This window comes from Molossus molossus, unplaced genomic scaffold (assembly GCF_014108415.1).
Source record: "Molossus molossus isolate mMolMol1 unplaced genomic scaffold, mMolMol1.p scaffold_m16_p_4, whole genome shotgun sequence".
In the NCBI taxonomy this organism is placed as follows: domain Eukaryota; kingdom Metazoa; phylum Chordata; class Mammalia; order Chiroptera; family Molossidae; genus Molossus; species Molossus molossus.
The window spans coordinates 22,460,285-22,478,031 of NW_023425377.1; the positions used below are offsets into that span (position 1 = coordinate 22,460,285).

Below are 17,747 nucleotides of genomic sequence, written 5' to 3' on the forward strand. Positions count from 1 at the left end.
GGGACAGGCACCTCGCTGAGCCCCCAGTCTGCCTGTCTACAGCCTGCACCTGCACAAGTCACAACCCCTCTTCTCTGAGCCTCTGCAGGGCCAGGTTGGGCTGCTGGGCCTCGAAAGAACCCACCCTGGACAATGGATCAGGGCTCTGAAGACGGGCCTTTAGGAGAGGAAGGGGTGAGGACAGACGTAGGGAAGAGCTGCCAGAGAGAGTAAGGGGGGCAGACCAGGGTCACCCAGGGTCCAGTCCCTAAGTAAGGGAGGGGACAGGAAGCCCTGCTACGGTGTGGAATGAGGATGCAACGGCTGCTGTCACTGTTGAGCCCTCGCTACGGGCCAGTGCTGTGCTGTGCACTTTATACTCATCATCTTTCCAACCCTCCCAGCACCCCCAGAAATGATACTGTTATTCTTCCCAGTTTGCAGATGAAACTGGAGCTCCAAGAGACCTGCCCAGGGTCATACCACGTGAAAGCAGCAGAGCCTGGATTCAAAACTCAAAGTCTGGCTGCTGATTCTCATTTCTTAGCCATTCAGCCGTCCAGACCCCGACAGAGGCTCCGGGGCTCCTGGACGACGATCAGCAGAACCCTGTTTCCTCACCTCATGGGTAGTGCCCTTCCCCTGCGTATCCAGCTGCCCGGAACAACCTCATGCTTTCTCTCCCTTCTTCCTCTCAGGAGGAGAGCTGGTAAACTCATTCTTACTAAGGCAGAAATGACTGCTAGGACATGAAAGACTAGTGCACTGGGAAGAACATGTGTTGGAAGTCAGGAGACCTGAGTTCTAGCTGTGTTCAGGCAGGGATCTGCCCTTCCTCCCACCCCATCAGCTCCGCAGGCAGCTGCCTGCCTGCCCACCAGCGGGCCTGTCTAGACAAAGGATCCGAAGGAGGGAGGTGGGGCAGGGAAAGGGAGGCCAGAGCCGAAGGTCAGGGCAGGGAGAGAATTCAAGGAAATGTTTCTTCACATGGCTGCCGTCAATGGGAGTATCCAGGCCCCGGTAGGGTGGAGTGGGACAGGGAGCAAGAGGTAGGAATAGAGACTGGCTGGAGGCAGCCCACTCTGGCCGCCTGGGAGTCTTGGCAACGGGACAGGTAAACAGGCTGGGTAAACTGCCCCCCTGGTGGGGTCAGGAAGGAACCAATGGCTGGCCGCTGGACAACCTCTGGCTCAGCTGGGGGCAGGAAGATGAACTGGGCCTGAGTAATGGACTGGCTACCTTGCCAGCCCCTGCCCCATATCCTCCCTGTTGAAAGGAGGAAATGACACAGCCTTCATTCTCTGGAGAGTTCTCCATCCATGCCAAAGTCCTGGTGAGTGCAACCTGACTGAGTCCCGGCAGACTGCCAGACTGCCTCTCAGGAGGAGAATAATTCATACTAAGGTGGGAAGGACTGCCAGACATGAGAAATGCATAGGAACAAGGGTGGGGAGCCCTAGACCTGGCTCCAGCCTTGTCACTAATAGAAGTCACCATATGCCTCTCCCCTGATGCCCAGACGGGAGCTGAGACCAGAGAGGGATGCCATATGCCCTAAGCCACACATCCCAAACCACAAAGGCACCTCTGAGTGCTCATCTTACTCACTCTGGCTGGGTCTTCCCTGCAGCCCAGTTTTCCCCTCGGTGCTTAGCCGGCCTTGGTTCTCAAAGCCTCTGGGCCAGCCAGCCAGCCAATCGCCTCACTGACAGAAAGGAAAATCCCACATCGAGAGCAACGCGGAGGAGCTGGATGGATGTGACTTCTCTCCTCTCCAGATGACTCAGCCCAGCTCTTTATCAGGAAAACTGATTTTGCAACAGCCTTTTAAATGGCCTCTCCACCCCCAGTCTCTTCCCCCGCCAATCTCCCGCCCCACGCAGCCAGATTCATCGTCCTCCTGCCTGTCTTTCTCCTGCCTCCCCAGGACGTAGAGGATCCAGCAGCAAGCCCTCATGGTGGCATTCAGAGCCCCTGATGGCAGGGCCACCGGGGAGATGGCTGCCCTGCTCTCCGTGCACTCCACAATGGCCGGCGGGAGTCCAGTGGCTCGTGGCTCCCACGCCTGCGCTGTAGGTCCTGCCTCTGCTGTGGACCGCACCACACCTGCCTGGGGAACCCTTCGCTGTCTCACACCCTGTCTCCATGCCCAGCTTTCCCACCTAACTCCAATGTCACCAGCCCTCCAAAAACCTCCCCTGACCTCCCAATGTTTTATATGCAACACTCAACCACCTCATCACTGTGCACATTATTCCTTTGGCAAGTTACCCTTCAGGGTGTGCTCACCACATGCCGGGCCCTTGGCCATTTACAGCCACCCACGAGGTCAGCAGTACCCTCACCCCTGTGTTAGAGAAGCCAGGCTCAGAGGGGTAAGGTGACTTGCTCAAGGTGGACCAGGCTGCCTCCTCCCAACGTCTTGTTTTGCAGCCATCTGGGTTTGAGCCTAATTTCCCCATAGACTGCAGGGGCCTCAGGGGCGGGGCCTCTGCTGCCTCACTGCTGCATCCCTCCTTTGCCCCCCACATTCTGCTCACAGAAGAGGCAACATGTGAGGAGCACCAGATGCTGCCAAGCTAAGGGTTTAGGGTGTATTTCTCACTGAATCTTCACCGTAATTTGTAAGGGAAGCTACCTTACCTCCATTTGACAGATGAGGAAAACGAGGTCCTGAGAATAAGCGGACTCACCCCGGGTCCTGCAGCCAGCAAGGGGCAGGGAGAGTGGCGCTGGAGCTGGGAATCTGACTGAGCTTAAGCCCGGGCACCTCCTCCTGAGGGGCTCTGCCCACAAGGCAGGCTGTCCCAGGCCCAGCTCAACTGCCACTTCCTCCAGGAAGCCCTTATCAATCCAATCAAACCCCTAATCAGTGCCCCCCCCCCTCCCCGCTCAACCTGGCCTAGGGGCCTCAGCAGGAACACTCAACTGCAGAAACAACAGGTCGAGAAAGTTAAAAAACCAAGGCTGGAGGGGATGGAGGTGGGGCCTGGCCCAATTCCTGGTATCTCCCTGCTGACAGTGGGCTGGAATCAGGTAGAGCAGGATGGGTGGGTTGGGGGGAACCTAAGTCAAGGGCTCCCAAGTTGGCTGGGGACTGGCTGGCAACTATCCCTGCAGGCCATAATCACTGCTCACTGCTGGCTGACCAGGACCCTGCCGCGGGCGTGGGGGTGGGGGTTGGCGGTCCACCTCTGCCAGGGGCCAGGAGCCACCACATCCCTCCTGACTTCTTTACTGGCCTAAACATTCATCTGCAATTAGATTTCCAGGGACTTGGAAATGGTGATGCAGAGAGGTAGGATCAGCCCCAGGTGCACAGCAAACTGGAAAGGGCTGGTCACCGACTGCCAAGCTCAGACCCAGCTCCCACCTCCCAGTGCAGCCCATTTAGCCTGCCCCCAGGCCCCCCTCCACTGCTGCCTCAGCCTCCACCTTCCCAGCCCCCGGGGCCTTAGGAACATAGACGCCACACACTCCCTTCCAGAGAAAACACATAATCCAGGAGACAAAAAAAAAAAGGTGGCAAGCTGGGGTGGAGATGGGGGAGGTCAATGGAGGGTAGGGACCGTTTCCCTTAAACTGCCTCTGCCGGGGGCAGAGCTGGGCCTAGGTCATTTCTGGGTCCCCAGCGCAGGTCCTGGCACTTTCTGGGTCCTCTACGAAGAAGTAGCTCCTCCTCTCGGCCCTGTGGCAGCCTGGGGTGGCAGCTGGTCTCCATCCTCTCTAAATGCCCCGCACTCAGCTGAGGCCATCACTCAGCAGGGGTGTGATAAGTGCAGACTCGATAAATGACTGAAGGATGAGCATCCCACAGTCCAAATCCACTCATCCAGGTAGATGAATTCTAGATTCATCTAGATCCCAGATTTGTCTAGATCAGCAGTTCTCAACCTGTGGGTCGCGACCCCTTGGGGGGTCGAACGACCCTTTCACAGGGGTCGCCTAAGACATAACAGTAGCAAAATTACAGTTATGAAGTAGCAACGAAAATACTTTTATGGTTGGGGGTCACCACAACATGAGGGACTGTATTAAAGGGTCGCAGCATTAGGAAGGTTGAGAACCACTGGTCTGGATTCTATAGCAGAGACCTAGAGGGTGGGTCATGGGGAAAGTGGGTGGGGGAAGGGAGGGAGGGAGCAAAGCTCTGTGGGTGAAGAGGGAGATGAACCCTTAAATCACAGTGTTAGAGCTAAGAGGCAGAATATTCCATCGAGTGCTGGGAGAATATAGAGCCTAAAGGTGAGATGAGTCAGGATGAAGCAACCTGGAAAGTGTTCCGGGAGGGGGTGGCATGTGCTAAGTCTTGAAGGATGGAGGTGTGGAGGCATTCCAAGTAACGGGACAGCCCAGCAGAGGCTGGAAGTCTCAAGGCAATCCCCCGCCCCCCTCCCCCCTACCTGCACCCCACCGGTACCCGGTGCACAGAAAGGCACCTTTCAGCGGAACACACCGCTGGGCATTCCCGGGAGAATGGGTCGGTCCACGCAGGGGCCACAGGGGCCCTGACATTTCATAGCTCATTATGCCCGGGGCGGAAGCCGCGTGTCTGCCTCCAGACTGGGTGGGTTACATAACCGCCCGCTGCCACTGCGGGACCCTCCGCCTCCGCCGTCTCACCCATCTGTCTCCGCGCTGCCCTTTTATAGAAGAGCTGCCCCGCGGCCAGAAGCGAAGGCCAGCGCCCTGCGGTAAATTCCCCGCATTCCTTCCTCACAGAAAAATAAATAACCGGGGAGAAAAATTCAGGAGGAATGGTAATGACGTCCCAGGCGCGCTGGAGTGCCCAGCGCAGAGTAAACAGTGCAGGGTTGTGTCCCTGGCTGCTTCTGCCCAGGAGGTGTCCTCACCAGCCGGGCTCTGGGACAGACAGCTCCCCTGCCCCGCGCCCCTCTCTCCCCCAGGGTGTGCTTGCTCCCTGAGGCCTCTGACTCCCTGGCATCTGCCAAAGAGGGCCTGAGAGCCCATCCCTCGGTCCGGCAGGCGGCCTTGGCAGGCAAACTTGTCAGGGGCCAAGGACGCCTCACTTTTATCACTCAGATTGCTTCTGAGGTTCCAGGCATTTGGTTTCAGTATTATCATTATTTTAGTATGTGGTTTTATTTTATTTCGCAATGTGTGTACTGGGAGTGTAGTTATACCCATTGCACCCATGAGAAAGCCGGGGCTCAGAAAGGTTTTGTCATTCGCCAGGGTTATTTACCCAGTGAGTGGTTTGTGGTCTCCTCTCCGGATTCTCACTCCCATGTTCATTCAGCTGGCCTGCCCTCCCCCAGAAAACCTTATTTACCAAGTCCAACCAGGGATGCAGCCTGTTCCCAAGGCATCCTGTGCATCCTTTAGTAAATCACTTCCCCTCTCTAAATCCCAACTTCCTCATCAGTAGAACAGGAATGATGGTATCTGCTTTGCAGAGTCATTGCTGAGCAAATGAGATGAAGAAATGATTTCTATAGCATATAGCACTGTGCACACCTGAGGGCGATTTAACTTCAGCCTTTTGCACAAACCTGCCTCTGTGTAACTCTACCAGGCCAGGGCTCTGTCACCCTCCCTTCTCCAGCCTTCTCTGGGTCTGGTCTCTCTCTCCTGCTCAGCCCAATCAGGCACAGCCCAACTACCCTAACTCTCATCCCCTCACCCCCCAGAATCCTCTCTGCAAGGAGACCCCAGCATCACCGTCTAGCCAATATGCTGCAGCAGAGAGAACAGGGTTTGAATTCCAAGTCTGCCTCTTGCTAGATGTGAGTGCCCAGGCCCCCTGGGAGCAGTCTTAGGTCCCAGACTCCTGGAGGAAAGGTGCAGCTGAGGTTGGCTCCCATCGCTGGGTACACATCCCTACAGCCAGGAGGGCACCGAGGCCCTAGGCGTGCCAGAGGCTGCTGACCCTGCCATGGCCCCCATGCCATTTACCAATTACCAGGCATGACTGGCTCTCTTCCAGCAGGAGAAGTCTGTGCCAGGGGAGAGGCTGACTCATCCAGCCCCGCCTTCCCCCACCCCCCTGTCCCTCAAACTGCAAAAGAAAGAAGACGGGAGGTCGGGAGATTTGGTTGCAGAGTGTGTCCTGTCACAAATTCAGTGAGACACTGGATTAATTCCTGAGTCTTGGGCTTTAGTTTGTTCCTGTGTTCTAAGAGAAGGGGCTGGCCCGGACCAGAGGTTCCTAGAGTGTGGTGCCCCCACACCTCCAATGGAAGCAAAATGATTTAGGTAGTACCCTGATAATGAAAACCTTAACAGTTATGTCCATTTCACATGTGTAATGGGAAAGGAGCATAATAAATACACCAATCACATGAAAGGTATATTACTGCTTAGGGAGAGGTAAGAATGGGTATGTCAGTAACAAAAGTTAGACAAATTAGCCCTGGCCCGTTTGGCTCAGCGGTTAGAGCATCAGCCTGCGGTCCCGAGAGACCCGGGTTCGGTTCCCGCTAAGGGCATGTACCTTGGTTGCAGTTTGTCCCTGGCCCTGGTGTCCCTTTCACATGGATGTTTCTCTCTCTCTCTCTCTCTTCCTCTCTCTCCCTCCCACTCTACCTGAAGAAAAAATGTCCTCGGGTGAGGATAAAAAAAAAAAAGTTAGACAAATTAAAGAAAATAAGTAAGTTAGGTGGTGAACTGGACTCATTCGTTCAACCAATATTTATTGCACACCAGCTAAGGGCCAGGCACTGTTCACAGCCATGAAGCGAAACAGACAACAATCCCTGCTTGCATTCTAGTAGGGGAGCAAGATAAACATATGCGTAACTAGAAAAGTAAGTCAGGTGGTGAATGCAATAGAGAAAAATAAAGCAGGGACGGGAGATAAATGGAGGAGTGACATGCAAAGGTAAATACAATAATCAAAGTCGGCACCACTGAGAAGTCACATCTGAACAAAAAAGTGAAGAAGGTGAGGGAGTGAATGAAGTGTGTGCATGTCTAGGGAAAGAGGCCAGGCAGAGGGAAGAGCTAGTGCTAAGGTCCTGAGGCAGGTTCACACCTGGCAAGGTTCAGGATGGTACACATAATGTGAAGGTGGGACACGAATGAAGAAAACAAGTTCTCTAATGGCCCTTCTACCTCTGCCCTTTGGGATCTCAGGGATCCCCCTGCATTGCCACCATTTGCACTCACACACACACACACACCCTGCACCTGCAACACACGCGCATTCTCAATAGCTTCTCGATGCTGGCGAAAGCCTAGCCGGCAGCAGCACATCCTCCCCTGAACACATACCTGCACACAGAGGTGCTGCTTGCTTCACACCTGCTCTACACGAAGCATGAAGCAGAGTGTGCACATGCACACACACGGAGGGCGTATCCCACACACAAATGTGCGTGCGTGGCTCCCATCGCTGGGTACACATCCCTACAGCCAGGAGGGCACTGAGGCCCTAGGTGTGCCAGAGGCTGCTGACCCTGCCATGGCCCCCATGCCATTTACCAATTACCGTGCACTGAGCACCCACAGGTATGCAGGCGGAGACACACAGGTACTCAGGTGGCAGACTGGCATGGCTGCATATCCAGTAGGTACACACCGAATAGGAGGGTACAGGTGTCCCACTCCCGCCAGACTGCCCTGTCTCCAGGTAACTCAGTTACCGGACAACACTGCCTGGAGGGTACAGCATCTGTGCACCTCAGTCATGATTTCCCTTTTCCAGGGGTACATTAAGATCTGCCCCCTCATGCTCAAATGTCCCTGGGAATCCTGTTGCTGTGGAGAATGTCCCTTTCTTTTTTGTTTATCCTCACTTGAGGATATTAATTTTTAGATAAAGTGGAAGGGAGGGAGGGGGAGAGAGAGACACAGATATTTATTGGTTGCCTCCCATATGACCCCGATGAGGGCCAAGGATTGAACCTGCAACCCAGGTATGTGCCCTTGATCCAGAATCAAACCCATGACCCTTTGGTCCGTAGGCTGAGGCTCTAACCGCTGAGCAAAACCAGCCAAGGCAAATTTCCCCTTTTCTACCACTGCTGCCATTTAATGGATAAGCCACGTTCAATGCCTAGCACAGCGCTGTAAATGTTACCAGCTGCTCCAGCACCATTGCTCATGACAGTCATCACCCTCCCTGGCTTCATCCCTCTAGGATGCTCGGGGCAGCTGACGAGTAGGAGGAAAGTGCCGGACTGGGAGCTGCAGGCCTGGATTTTAGTCTCCAGCTCATCGTGAGGCCTGAGGCAAGCAATGTCCCCGATCCGGCCCAAATCAGAAACCTGCGGTGCTGCAGAATCCATCCAGGAGTGTGTCCAAAATGCAGATTCCTGGGCTCCACCCCAGAACCAAGAGCACAGAATAGGCACATGAACAGCCTCCCTGAGGGTTCTGGAGCACAATCAGGCTGGGAACTCACTGGGCTTTAGAGCCCATGATTTTATAAAAGTGTTATAAGCTAATTAACACATAGGAAAAGGCATAACGTTAGCAAAAAATACTCTCAAGAAAATATATTTAGCCCTGGCCGGTTTGGTTCAGCGGTTGGAGCGTCGGCCTGCGGTCCAGAGAGACCGGGGTTCAGTTCCCGCTAAGGGCATGTACCCTGGTTGCAGTTTGTCCCCGGCCCTGGTTGGTTGTGCGGGTGGCGGCCACTTGATGTGTCCCTTTCACGTCGATGTTTCTCTCTCTCTCTCTCTCTTCCTCTCTCCCCCTCCCACTCTACCTGAACAAAAAATGGAAAAATGTCCTTGGGTGAGGATTAGAAAAAGAAAATATATATACATAAATATATATACTAATTATATACCAGCCCTTCAAAATGTACAACATTTTTATAGTTTTCCTAGCATGGTCACATCCGTCAGAGACAGAAGCAGAGCAGGAACCGTTAGAGTGTTTCACAGACCAGAACCTGAAGTAGAGCCAGGCCGAGAGCGCCTCACAGAGCGCAGGTCCTGGGCTCAGCCTCCTGCGATGTGCCACCTCGAGCTTACCACCTCATCCCACGTGGTTCTGACCCCCCCCCCCCCCAGTGCACCTGTCCTTTCTCCCCAGATTTACAAAAACTCTGGACACACGTGACTTTCCAGTAACTCAGGGTTCACGGAGAATGGGACAACCTCGACCAGTTACTGTCCTTCCAGTCCCAAGGGCCACCTCACTGGGCCCTAACAGCACATCTGCCATCTGATCAGAAATGTTCTAGCCAACCTGAGTTCAAGTGCCAGCTGAGCCAATCAGTAGCGAGGGTGACCTTTAGCAAGCCCTGTCTATGCTGAGCCTCAGTTTCCTTTTCTGTAAAACAGTCTCCTAATTCCTACCCTGCAGGGTGATTGAGAGGATCAGGTTTCATCTGTGCAAAGTACCCGGCATCAGGCCTGGCGCATGCGCTCCTGTGATGCGGGAACACCACTAACTCACAGGCCGAAGTGGAAGGCAGGAATTCTGTCTCATTCATCGGTGTACCCACACCTACCCCATGTAATATATGCTCAATAAAAATATGCTGATGAATGAAGACGTGAGATCGCCAAAGCAATTCTGCTAGTCCTAGCTTCCTGTTGTATTTCATGACCCATTTCCCAGCTTGGGGGCTGGAGGCACTGAGCAGGGACAGTCAGGGCCAGAAGGGAGGGGCTGTGTTTCCTGGGAAGTGCCCACCCCCTGCCAAGGCCGTGATGAGGGGAGGGCCCTGTTCCGGGAGCCCTGAATGTAATCCTGTTGACTCAGGCATAAATAATGCACCAGCATGTTCTCTTCTTGCCACTCGGTCACACTAAGAATAGCGCCGGCTACCCTTTCAGGGATTCCACGGGGAAGAGAGCGGGACATCAGGACGAGGACAAGCAGGGAAAGACGTCGTCGCTGGGCTGTGGACTGTCAAGCACATCTTTCCAAACCCATGAGTCAGAGGACCCTGGAGGTCAAAGCTGAAAGGTTCTTAGAGGTTCCTGGTCAGGAGCTCTCAGGGATGAGGGGGAGGCCTGAGAAGACGGAGCACCCCTCTTCTTCCACCAGAGCTGTTTTATCTTCCCCGTCTCCCTCCTGATTCCCATTCTGAAAAAGCCCAATCTCTAACCTACCCCTCCGCCCTCCTTCTGCTCCCTCCTCACATGATCAATAAATACAGAGTGCTTCCCCTCTTAGGTATTTCATATATGAAACACTGGAGAGAGGAAGATTCTATAGCTTTTAATGTTAATTTTTTTTTTCTCAGTTTAAAAAGGACTGACATAGAACATACTGTAATGTACATAGTTACTCAGGGATGTTGTTAACTTGCAGATTCTGATTCAGGAGGTCTGGGTGGGGCCTGAGAATGTGCATTTCTAAGAAGCTTCTGGGTGATGCTGATACTGCATCCATGAGCCATATATTGAATATGGAGAAACTAGAGTACTTCTCTTTAAAACAGATGGAGAAATTGAGGCCCAGAGAAGAAAAGGGATATTTCAAGAGCATACAGCAGAGCTGGGCTCGGAACACAGGACTCTTAACTCCTCCTAGGGCTTAGTCCTAGGGGCCTTTGGGCTTGAATGGAGGTGTTTGGAGTGGAATAAGGGACAGGCAGCAATTACAGGCTGTGGGAGTCAGTCCAGGGACAGGCCTTCATTCAGCCAAAAGCCGAACCTCCTGGGTGCACAGGCTCTCACAAGGAATGAAAGGAAATAAGAATTCACCTGAACAAAGGCACTCAGCCTGAGTGACTACAGCCTCCTGCCTAAGAGCGTGCCCTTGCCAGCCTGCAGTCGAAGACTGATGGACTCAAACCCTCCTGGAAGGCAGGATGCAACCGGTGGCCGTTAAAATGCAAACCAGATCAGCGGAGAAGAGCTGACCTGAGCAGTCTGCGTTCCTGGTCCTGGGTGAGGCATCTGGGAAAGCGCAGAGGGCCCACTGGCAGCACTATCAGGATGGGCATCCGAGGGAAAGAAGACAAGAAAGGAGGCAAGACCAGCCTCCCAAACCAGCACTAGGAACAGCTCCTCCTCCCTAGGACGGGCCTCAAACCCCTTCTCAGGCTCCAGGCCCTGCATGACTGCCCCACTGCCCCTCCCCCCAACGTTGCAGCTCCCTCAGGGTGCTTCACCCTCCAGCCACGCTGGCCCTCCTTCAAGTGCTCAGACAGGGGCCAAGCATCTCTCACCTCAGGGCCTTTGCACTGGCTGCTGCTCTTGCCTAGAGCTTTTTCTCCCCTCACCCCTCTGTTGTCCCTTTGTGACCATACTTCTCATCCTTCGAGTCTGTTTCCAGGTCTAGGGAGGGCTTGTCGGCCCTCGGAGGTCACATTCCTCTGCCACGGCACCCTCTGCCTCTCCCCCAAACTCTCATCAGAGTTGGAATTCCAGCATTATTTGTTTTAGCATCAGTCTGCCCTGTCCGATGGTGAGCCGCCCCTATAGGGCAGGGACCTTGGTTGTCATTTCTCTGTCCCCACGCTATAGCTGGGCTCAGTAAATATTTGGTGACTGAATGGGGGAATAAATGAATAAAAACGCTGCTCACATTACTACCGCAAAGCCGTCACCTCCGTGGTTCCAAGTGACCTCGCTTACCCTGGAGAGGTTGTGCAGGACTGGGATTTGCAAGATTATCTGGGTATTCAGCCCTCTGCTCCACTACACTCCAGCTGAGCGCCCTTCGGGGTCACGTGGCCTCTCTGAATGGGGTCTCCAGCGCTGCCTGTCAGGTCCATGTGAGAGGCAGAATCTGAGAAGCCTCTGGAAGCTGTAAAGAGCTTTAACTGGTAGCATAACTCTGTCCTTCTTTGAGGCTCAGAGAGGGAAAGGGCCTTACTCAAGGCCACACAGCCAGTGTGTGGTGATGCCAGACACCCCCACCCTGGCACAAGCTTAAAACCAACATCTGAGCTTCAGGCCCACCCAGGCTCAGTGAGGGCACCATCTGCCTGGAGGCTGGGCAGGGGTGGAGAAGCTAGAGGAGGGGATGACTGGGAGAATTCAGCCTCGGGCCCAGAGCCAGAGTGGGGTGGGTGGGGCCCCAGCGGGAGCCCTGAGTGGGACCTGGCAGCTGGGCATGGGGGAGCCAACTGGCACAGGCTGGGTGGTGGCATGCAGGCTCTCCATGCGCGTGACGATCTATTTTTTAATCAGCACCCTTCCCATCCCCCAACTCTGTGTGCCCTCCCAAAGGGCCCCATAGCAGGAACTGTGTCTTGGCTGAGACCAAGGCCACCTTAGGGATGGGTGGTAAGGTCCCCAAGTCCCATTACCCATGGTGCCCACAAATACTAAGCAGCCCAGGGGTGGGACAGGAGACCCAGGGAAAAAGGGCACCTCCTGCTTGTGACCTTGGGCCCATCCCTGACTCTGACCTCGGTTTTCCCCATGTATACAGTGATGGGAGACAAACCAGACTCCCTGGGAGTTCATAACAACTTGGGCTCTTGGGATCTACACTCAAGTTCCACAACACTCATGACGCCCATTCATCAGGCCCTGGCAGAACTCCCCATGCCCACAGCACCCCCAGGGCACACCTGATCCCTCCTAACCTGCTCCCAGGGGAGGAGGGAAGGGGGAGAAAAGAGGCTGAGCTGGCTCAAGGGCCAACCTCAGAACCCCAGACCCCAACCCGGTGAGGCTTCTCTTTCTAGGACCTGAGGGACAGAGGTGGTGAGGATCAAGGAGAAGTGCTGTGTGTTCTTAAGCAGGTGGCTTGGCCCCTCTGCGCCCCTGGCACTCTATCTAAAGCAGGAGAGACTATGTTGTGCAGTAGTAACACACAGGCTTTGGGGCCAGACTGCCCGGGGTTGAATCTGGCCACTCACCAGCTATGTGACTTTGGCAAGCTCACTGAACCTCTCTGTGCCTCAATTTCCCTTTTGTAAAATGCTGATAATAACAATACTTACTTCATGTAGTTGTTGACATGTAAAGAAAAGTGAATACCCCTGGCACATAGTAAATAACCATAAATATTACCTACTTTTGCAGAACACTGGCTCTTATCTTTTGAACACTCTTATTAGTCTCTAAGAGTCATCATTCCAGAGGATCAATGCAAGTCTCCGGTCAGCCCCTCTCCTGCCCCTTTCTGACCATGGTGATAGCCCCTCCTTCTCACCCCATGTTTTTGGAGTCTGTTGAGCTATTTCATACCTATGATCCCCACATATCCTTCTTAGTCTATTTCATAGCAGCTCAGGACAGAGGCCTGAGTCCCAGAGGAAGCAAAATAATTTGTCCACGACCACCAGCCAGTTAGCCAAGGCTCGAGGTCCAGATATCCACTCCTGAAGTGCGGTGCGGGCCAGGCTCTTTCCCACGGTGCTGTGCCCATCCTCCCACCCTCAAAACCTGTTCCTGGCCAAACACCAACTAGTAATTTATACTGAGGTATGAGTCTTAAGTGACTGAGTGTCCATCTCCTCAAGGGCTCCCTATTTTATTTTGTTTTTAAACATTTGTTTTGTTTCGTTTTGCTTTTTAGAGAGAAAGGAAGGGAGAGAGAGACAGAAAGATAGAAACAGCCATATGAGATACAACCATCGATTGGCTGCCTCCAGCATGCCCGCTACTGGGGATCGAGCCCACAACCCAGGCATGTGCCCTGACCAAGAATCAAACAGGAGCTCTCAGTCCAGGGACCGAAGCTCAAACCACCGAGTCACACTGGCTGAGCAGGGCTTCCTATTTTATTTTATTTTTGTTTATTTATTTATCCTCACCCGAGGACATTTTTGCATTTATCTTCACATAGAACGAGAGAAAGAGAAAGAGAGACACATTGATGTGAGAGAGACACATCGAGTGGCTGCCACCCACACAACCACAACCAGGGCCAGGGCCAAACTGCAACCGAGGTACATGCCCCTTAGCGGGAACTGAACCCGGGACTCTCTGGTCCCCAGGCCGACGCTCTAAGCACCGAGCCAAACCAGCCAGGGCAGGGCTCTCTATTTTAACGGAGATCAAAATATGATACTATTTAATAAGCTATAGTTGTTATTTTTTTTAGCATTTATTATTTCATTTTCAGAGCAACAGTACAAGATAAGGTCTATTATCTATTATCTATTGTTTATCTATCTATTAACATTCTCTATTGTTTCTATCTTACAGATGAGAAAACAGAAGCTTAGGGAGGTTATATAACATGCCGAAGATCTCTCAGCTAGCCAGGAGGAGAATTCAGGGCTCCAACCACAGAATCTGTGTATTAGCCTCGCAGGGAGCAGGTAGTACAGGAGTAGGTTGGATTTGGTCCATCTGTAGCAGCCCTGGGAAGCGGGGCCGGGTAGCGTAGGGTCACACAGTACTATACAATACTGCCTCACCAAGTGGAAAAGATGAAGTTAGGATGGTGGAATTTCAGGCAGTGGCCAGTTGGTAAAGATTTCATTCTGGAGAGGGCTTGTGTAAGCCTCTGGAATTACAGGGCTGGGAGGCTGTCCCCACACTGACTCCTCCTCTGGCCACACTGGGTAGCCATTGAGCCCCAGTGGCCAGGGACAGTTCACAAAGGACTCCGAGCTCACACACACACACTGGGCTAACTCAACAGAGCCCAGCCACCTGTCTGACCAGATCATGGGTCCCAGGCTCCTTTGGGTCCCAGGCTCCTTGGGTCCCCAGGGGAGAAAGGCATTTTCATAACTACAGCCAATGTACCCCAGTTCCTACTTTGGACCTTTTACCATCCTCAGGAACACTTTTCTCCCAACCAGATCCCTCCCATTCTTCTAGACCTAAGTTCTGGTCCAGCCTTCTCCATGAGCAGCCATGACCACACCTTCAGATAACAGTCAGGCCTCTGTTCCAGTGTCACCTCCAGAGAGAGAGTCCTTCCCTAACTGCCAACACTAAGTAGCCCCTCTCCGTCTTAGCATCATGGCTTACTTTTTCTTGTGCCACTTTTATCTATCCGAAATTATCTCGCTGATTTCTTTGCTTGCCCTTCTCTTAACTATCTCCCCAATGAAAATGCAGCTCCTTGAGAGCAGGGACCTGACTGTAACTCTGATGCCCACCCTCCTACCCCATTGCTACCCAGGACACTGAGGTCCATAGAGAGCAAGGGATTCACCCAAGGTCATACAGCAACAAGTGGCAGGGATTGGCCTTGCACCAAGGTCTCTGCAATGCAGCCCCTCCCCATCCACATCCCAGTTGACCCTCTGCTGGCTTATCTTGTCCCTGTTGCCACACTACAGTGGGAGCCAGAACCTCGAGTCCTCCACAACAGCACCCCTTCACTTCCCCAGGGGCCCACACTGCCCCAATCTGGGCAGCCCTGCCTGCTTCCCCCTCAGTCCCTCCCTTCCTGGCATCAGCAGCTCCGATGAGCTCATGTCTGGAAGCCTGGGAGCTGCTCTGAAGGAAAAGGTGCCTCCCAGGCCAGGCCCAGAGGCCTGGAGGCGTGTTCAGCCTTGTGGGATGATAGCCCTGGCAGGTGGAGGGAGTGTGCTGACCCCTGCCCAGCCTACCTCCCAGAGCCGTGACATGGGCTCAGGGGACACCAGGTGTGATGGGAGGATGGGGGGGAAGAGGAGATAGAAAGTTCCTCTGCCATTTAACAAGAAGGGTCTCTGTCCCAAGGAAAGACAGCTCTGCTGTCTTCTACTCACAGAATCACCCTGGGCAATCTCTTCCCCTCTCCAGCCTCAGTCTCCCCAACTCTAAAATGGGGAGAGTAGGTAAAATGCTGACTGAAGAGGCTAGGGATCAGTTGGGAACCAGGCACCTGACTGTCACAGGGTCTTTTTCCTTTTTTTCACCTTAGGGGAAGGATAACAGTTAACAAGGGAGGGAAGGAGTTAAAGGCTTATTTTAACCACCTAAATGCTGATTCCAACCACAGCTTAACTTAGGTTCTAGTTTAGGGGAGGGGACAGCTGGCCCATGACCTGCAAAGTGGGGCCAGCCTTAAAAGTGGTGCCTGGGAGCCAGGGTGGCACAGAAACAACCAGGCTGCTTTTGGGAACTTCTCTGAGTATTAGACTAGAGTGATCCTAGTCCATTCCCCAAATTATGCAGATAGGGAAACTGAGGACCAGAGGAGGAACTAACCCAAGATTTCATATGGAGACAGAGACAGGGGATCCACCTCCAAGAATCAAGGCATTTTCAACTCCACTGCCTGAGGGGTATGGTAAATAGTGGGAAGAGGACGTCATCCATTTGTTTGTGGCTCTGGATGGGAGCCAGCCCAGGGGTTGGTGACAGGCAAGCTGGCACCAGCAAAGATCCCGTCCCTTACCCCAGTGTACCCTAGTCCCTCTGATCAGCATCTGGTCTCATCATCCTATACCTTGCAATGTGACAGGGGTAGGGCACACTCCACCACCCCCACAGTCACCACAAGCACTGCTGTCTCCATTGCAGTTGTCCCCTTGGAGGACCTCTTCCCACCCTCTTACTGGAAGCCAGAGAGGTCAGGGGTCTTGCCCCAATCACACAGCAAGTTGGTTTATCCCAGTGCCACCTGCCACTCCCCATGGGGGTGGGGGTGGAGCTGGTGCTGCTTTCCTGCTTGTTCTTGCAGACAACCCAGGCAGGGAATGGGGGGGGGGGTTCCCCCTGAATGGGGCCCCCTGATTCCATAGTGTCACCTCTAGGGCCTCCTATTCACCTGGCAAATGGGGGCATGAACAGCAATGTTGTGAGAATTAGATGTGGAGCCCTTAGGACAGTTCCCCCTCACCCCTAGAAGCTCAGGAAAGGCCTCGATTTCCCCAGGCGGGGCTTGGGCCGGGGGTCCCCGCGGTCCAACGGCTCCGTGTCCAGCGCCTAGCAGGCACAGCCTGAACCCCGCGCCGCCGCCCGGCCCGCGGGAAGGGGGCCGCCGGCTCAGCACACGCCGTTCCGCTGCCCCACAGGCGCCCATGTTGGTCAACCCCGGGCAGAGTCCAACCCACTGTTTTACTGAGTCCAGCTGGCACGACCTTCCCCAGAGCGGGCTGCGGAGTGCAGACCTCCGGCAGCCGCCCACCCGTGAGCCCGGGCTGCCCGGTCCCGATGGGCTTGCGGGTTGGGGCTGGAGGGCTGGAGCGCCCACGCAGCCCAGGGAGTAGCTCCCCGGCGTCGGGTCCTCCTCCCGCTCCCAGCGGCTCCAGAGCCTCGAGATTTCCCAGGCCCACCCCCCAGCCCACCGTACAGATGGGGAAACTGAGGCCCGGGGTGTAGCAGCAAGTTGGCCAAGGTCACCCTGCACGCGAGGACAGAGGCCGAGAGGAGCCACCTCCATCTAGGCGGCGCCCCGAAGGCACAGGTGGGAAGGGGCGAGGTGCGCTCGGCCGGTACCCCTGCCCGGCCAGGGCCCCTCACTCACCTCCAGCCTCGGCGGGTCCCGGAGCTCACCGACGCCACCACCTCTGCGCACCTGGCCGCGTCCGTCAGGGAGCCCCGCCCCGAGACCCCAGCCACTCCCGCCGCCCCGGGCGGCCCCTCCGCGCCGCCTCCGCCGCCACCTCTACCATCTAGCGGGCTGCTTGGGGACCCGGAGCCGGAGCCGGAGCCGGAGGGCTGGGCGGGCAACAAGCCGCGCTCCTGCTGGCCGCTCCCCGGGGCCCTAGCGCCGCCCCTCCCGCCCGTCCCGCCCAGCCCTCCGAGGTGCGACTCCCCCATCCCCCTGCCCCGCTACCCCCGCCCCCCACCGGTTCGGCCTAGGTCTCCCCAGCGGGTCCCCTCCGTCTCCTTCTTTCCTTCCACTTTGCCTCACTCTCTGCTGCCTGGTGGTCTGCTTCTCTGTTTCCTCCTCATTTTTATATCTTTAGATGTCCCTAAACCCTTTTGTTTTCAACGCAGTATCTTCATGTCTCCCCATCTATCTAATCTCCATCTCTTTTCTCTGTCCTC

General features: G+C 54.6%; 1 protein-coding gene across 1 annotated transcript in view; it reads right to left on the reverse strand.

Moving 5' to 3' along the window:
• The window catches only part of SYNPO (synaptopodin), a 31,103-nt gene extending 13,823 nt beyond the window's left edge, over positions 1–17,280 (reverse strand). Inside the window, exon 1 of the mRNA XM_036241482.1 lies at positions 17,221–17,280. The gene's annotated coding sequence lies outside the window, so the exon portion shown is untranslated. The remainder of the gene's footprint in view (positions 1–17,220) is intronic.
• Between the last annotated feature and the right edge of the window lie 467 nt (positions 17,281–17,747).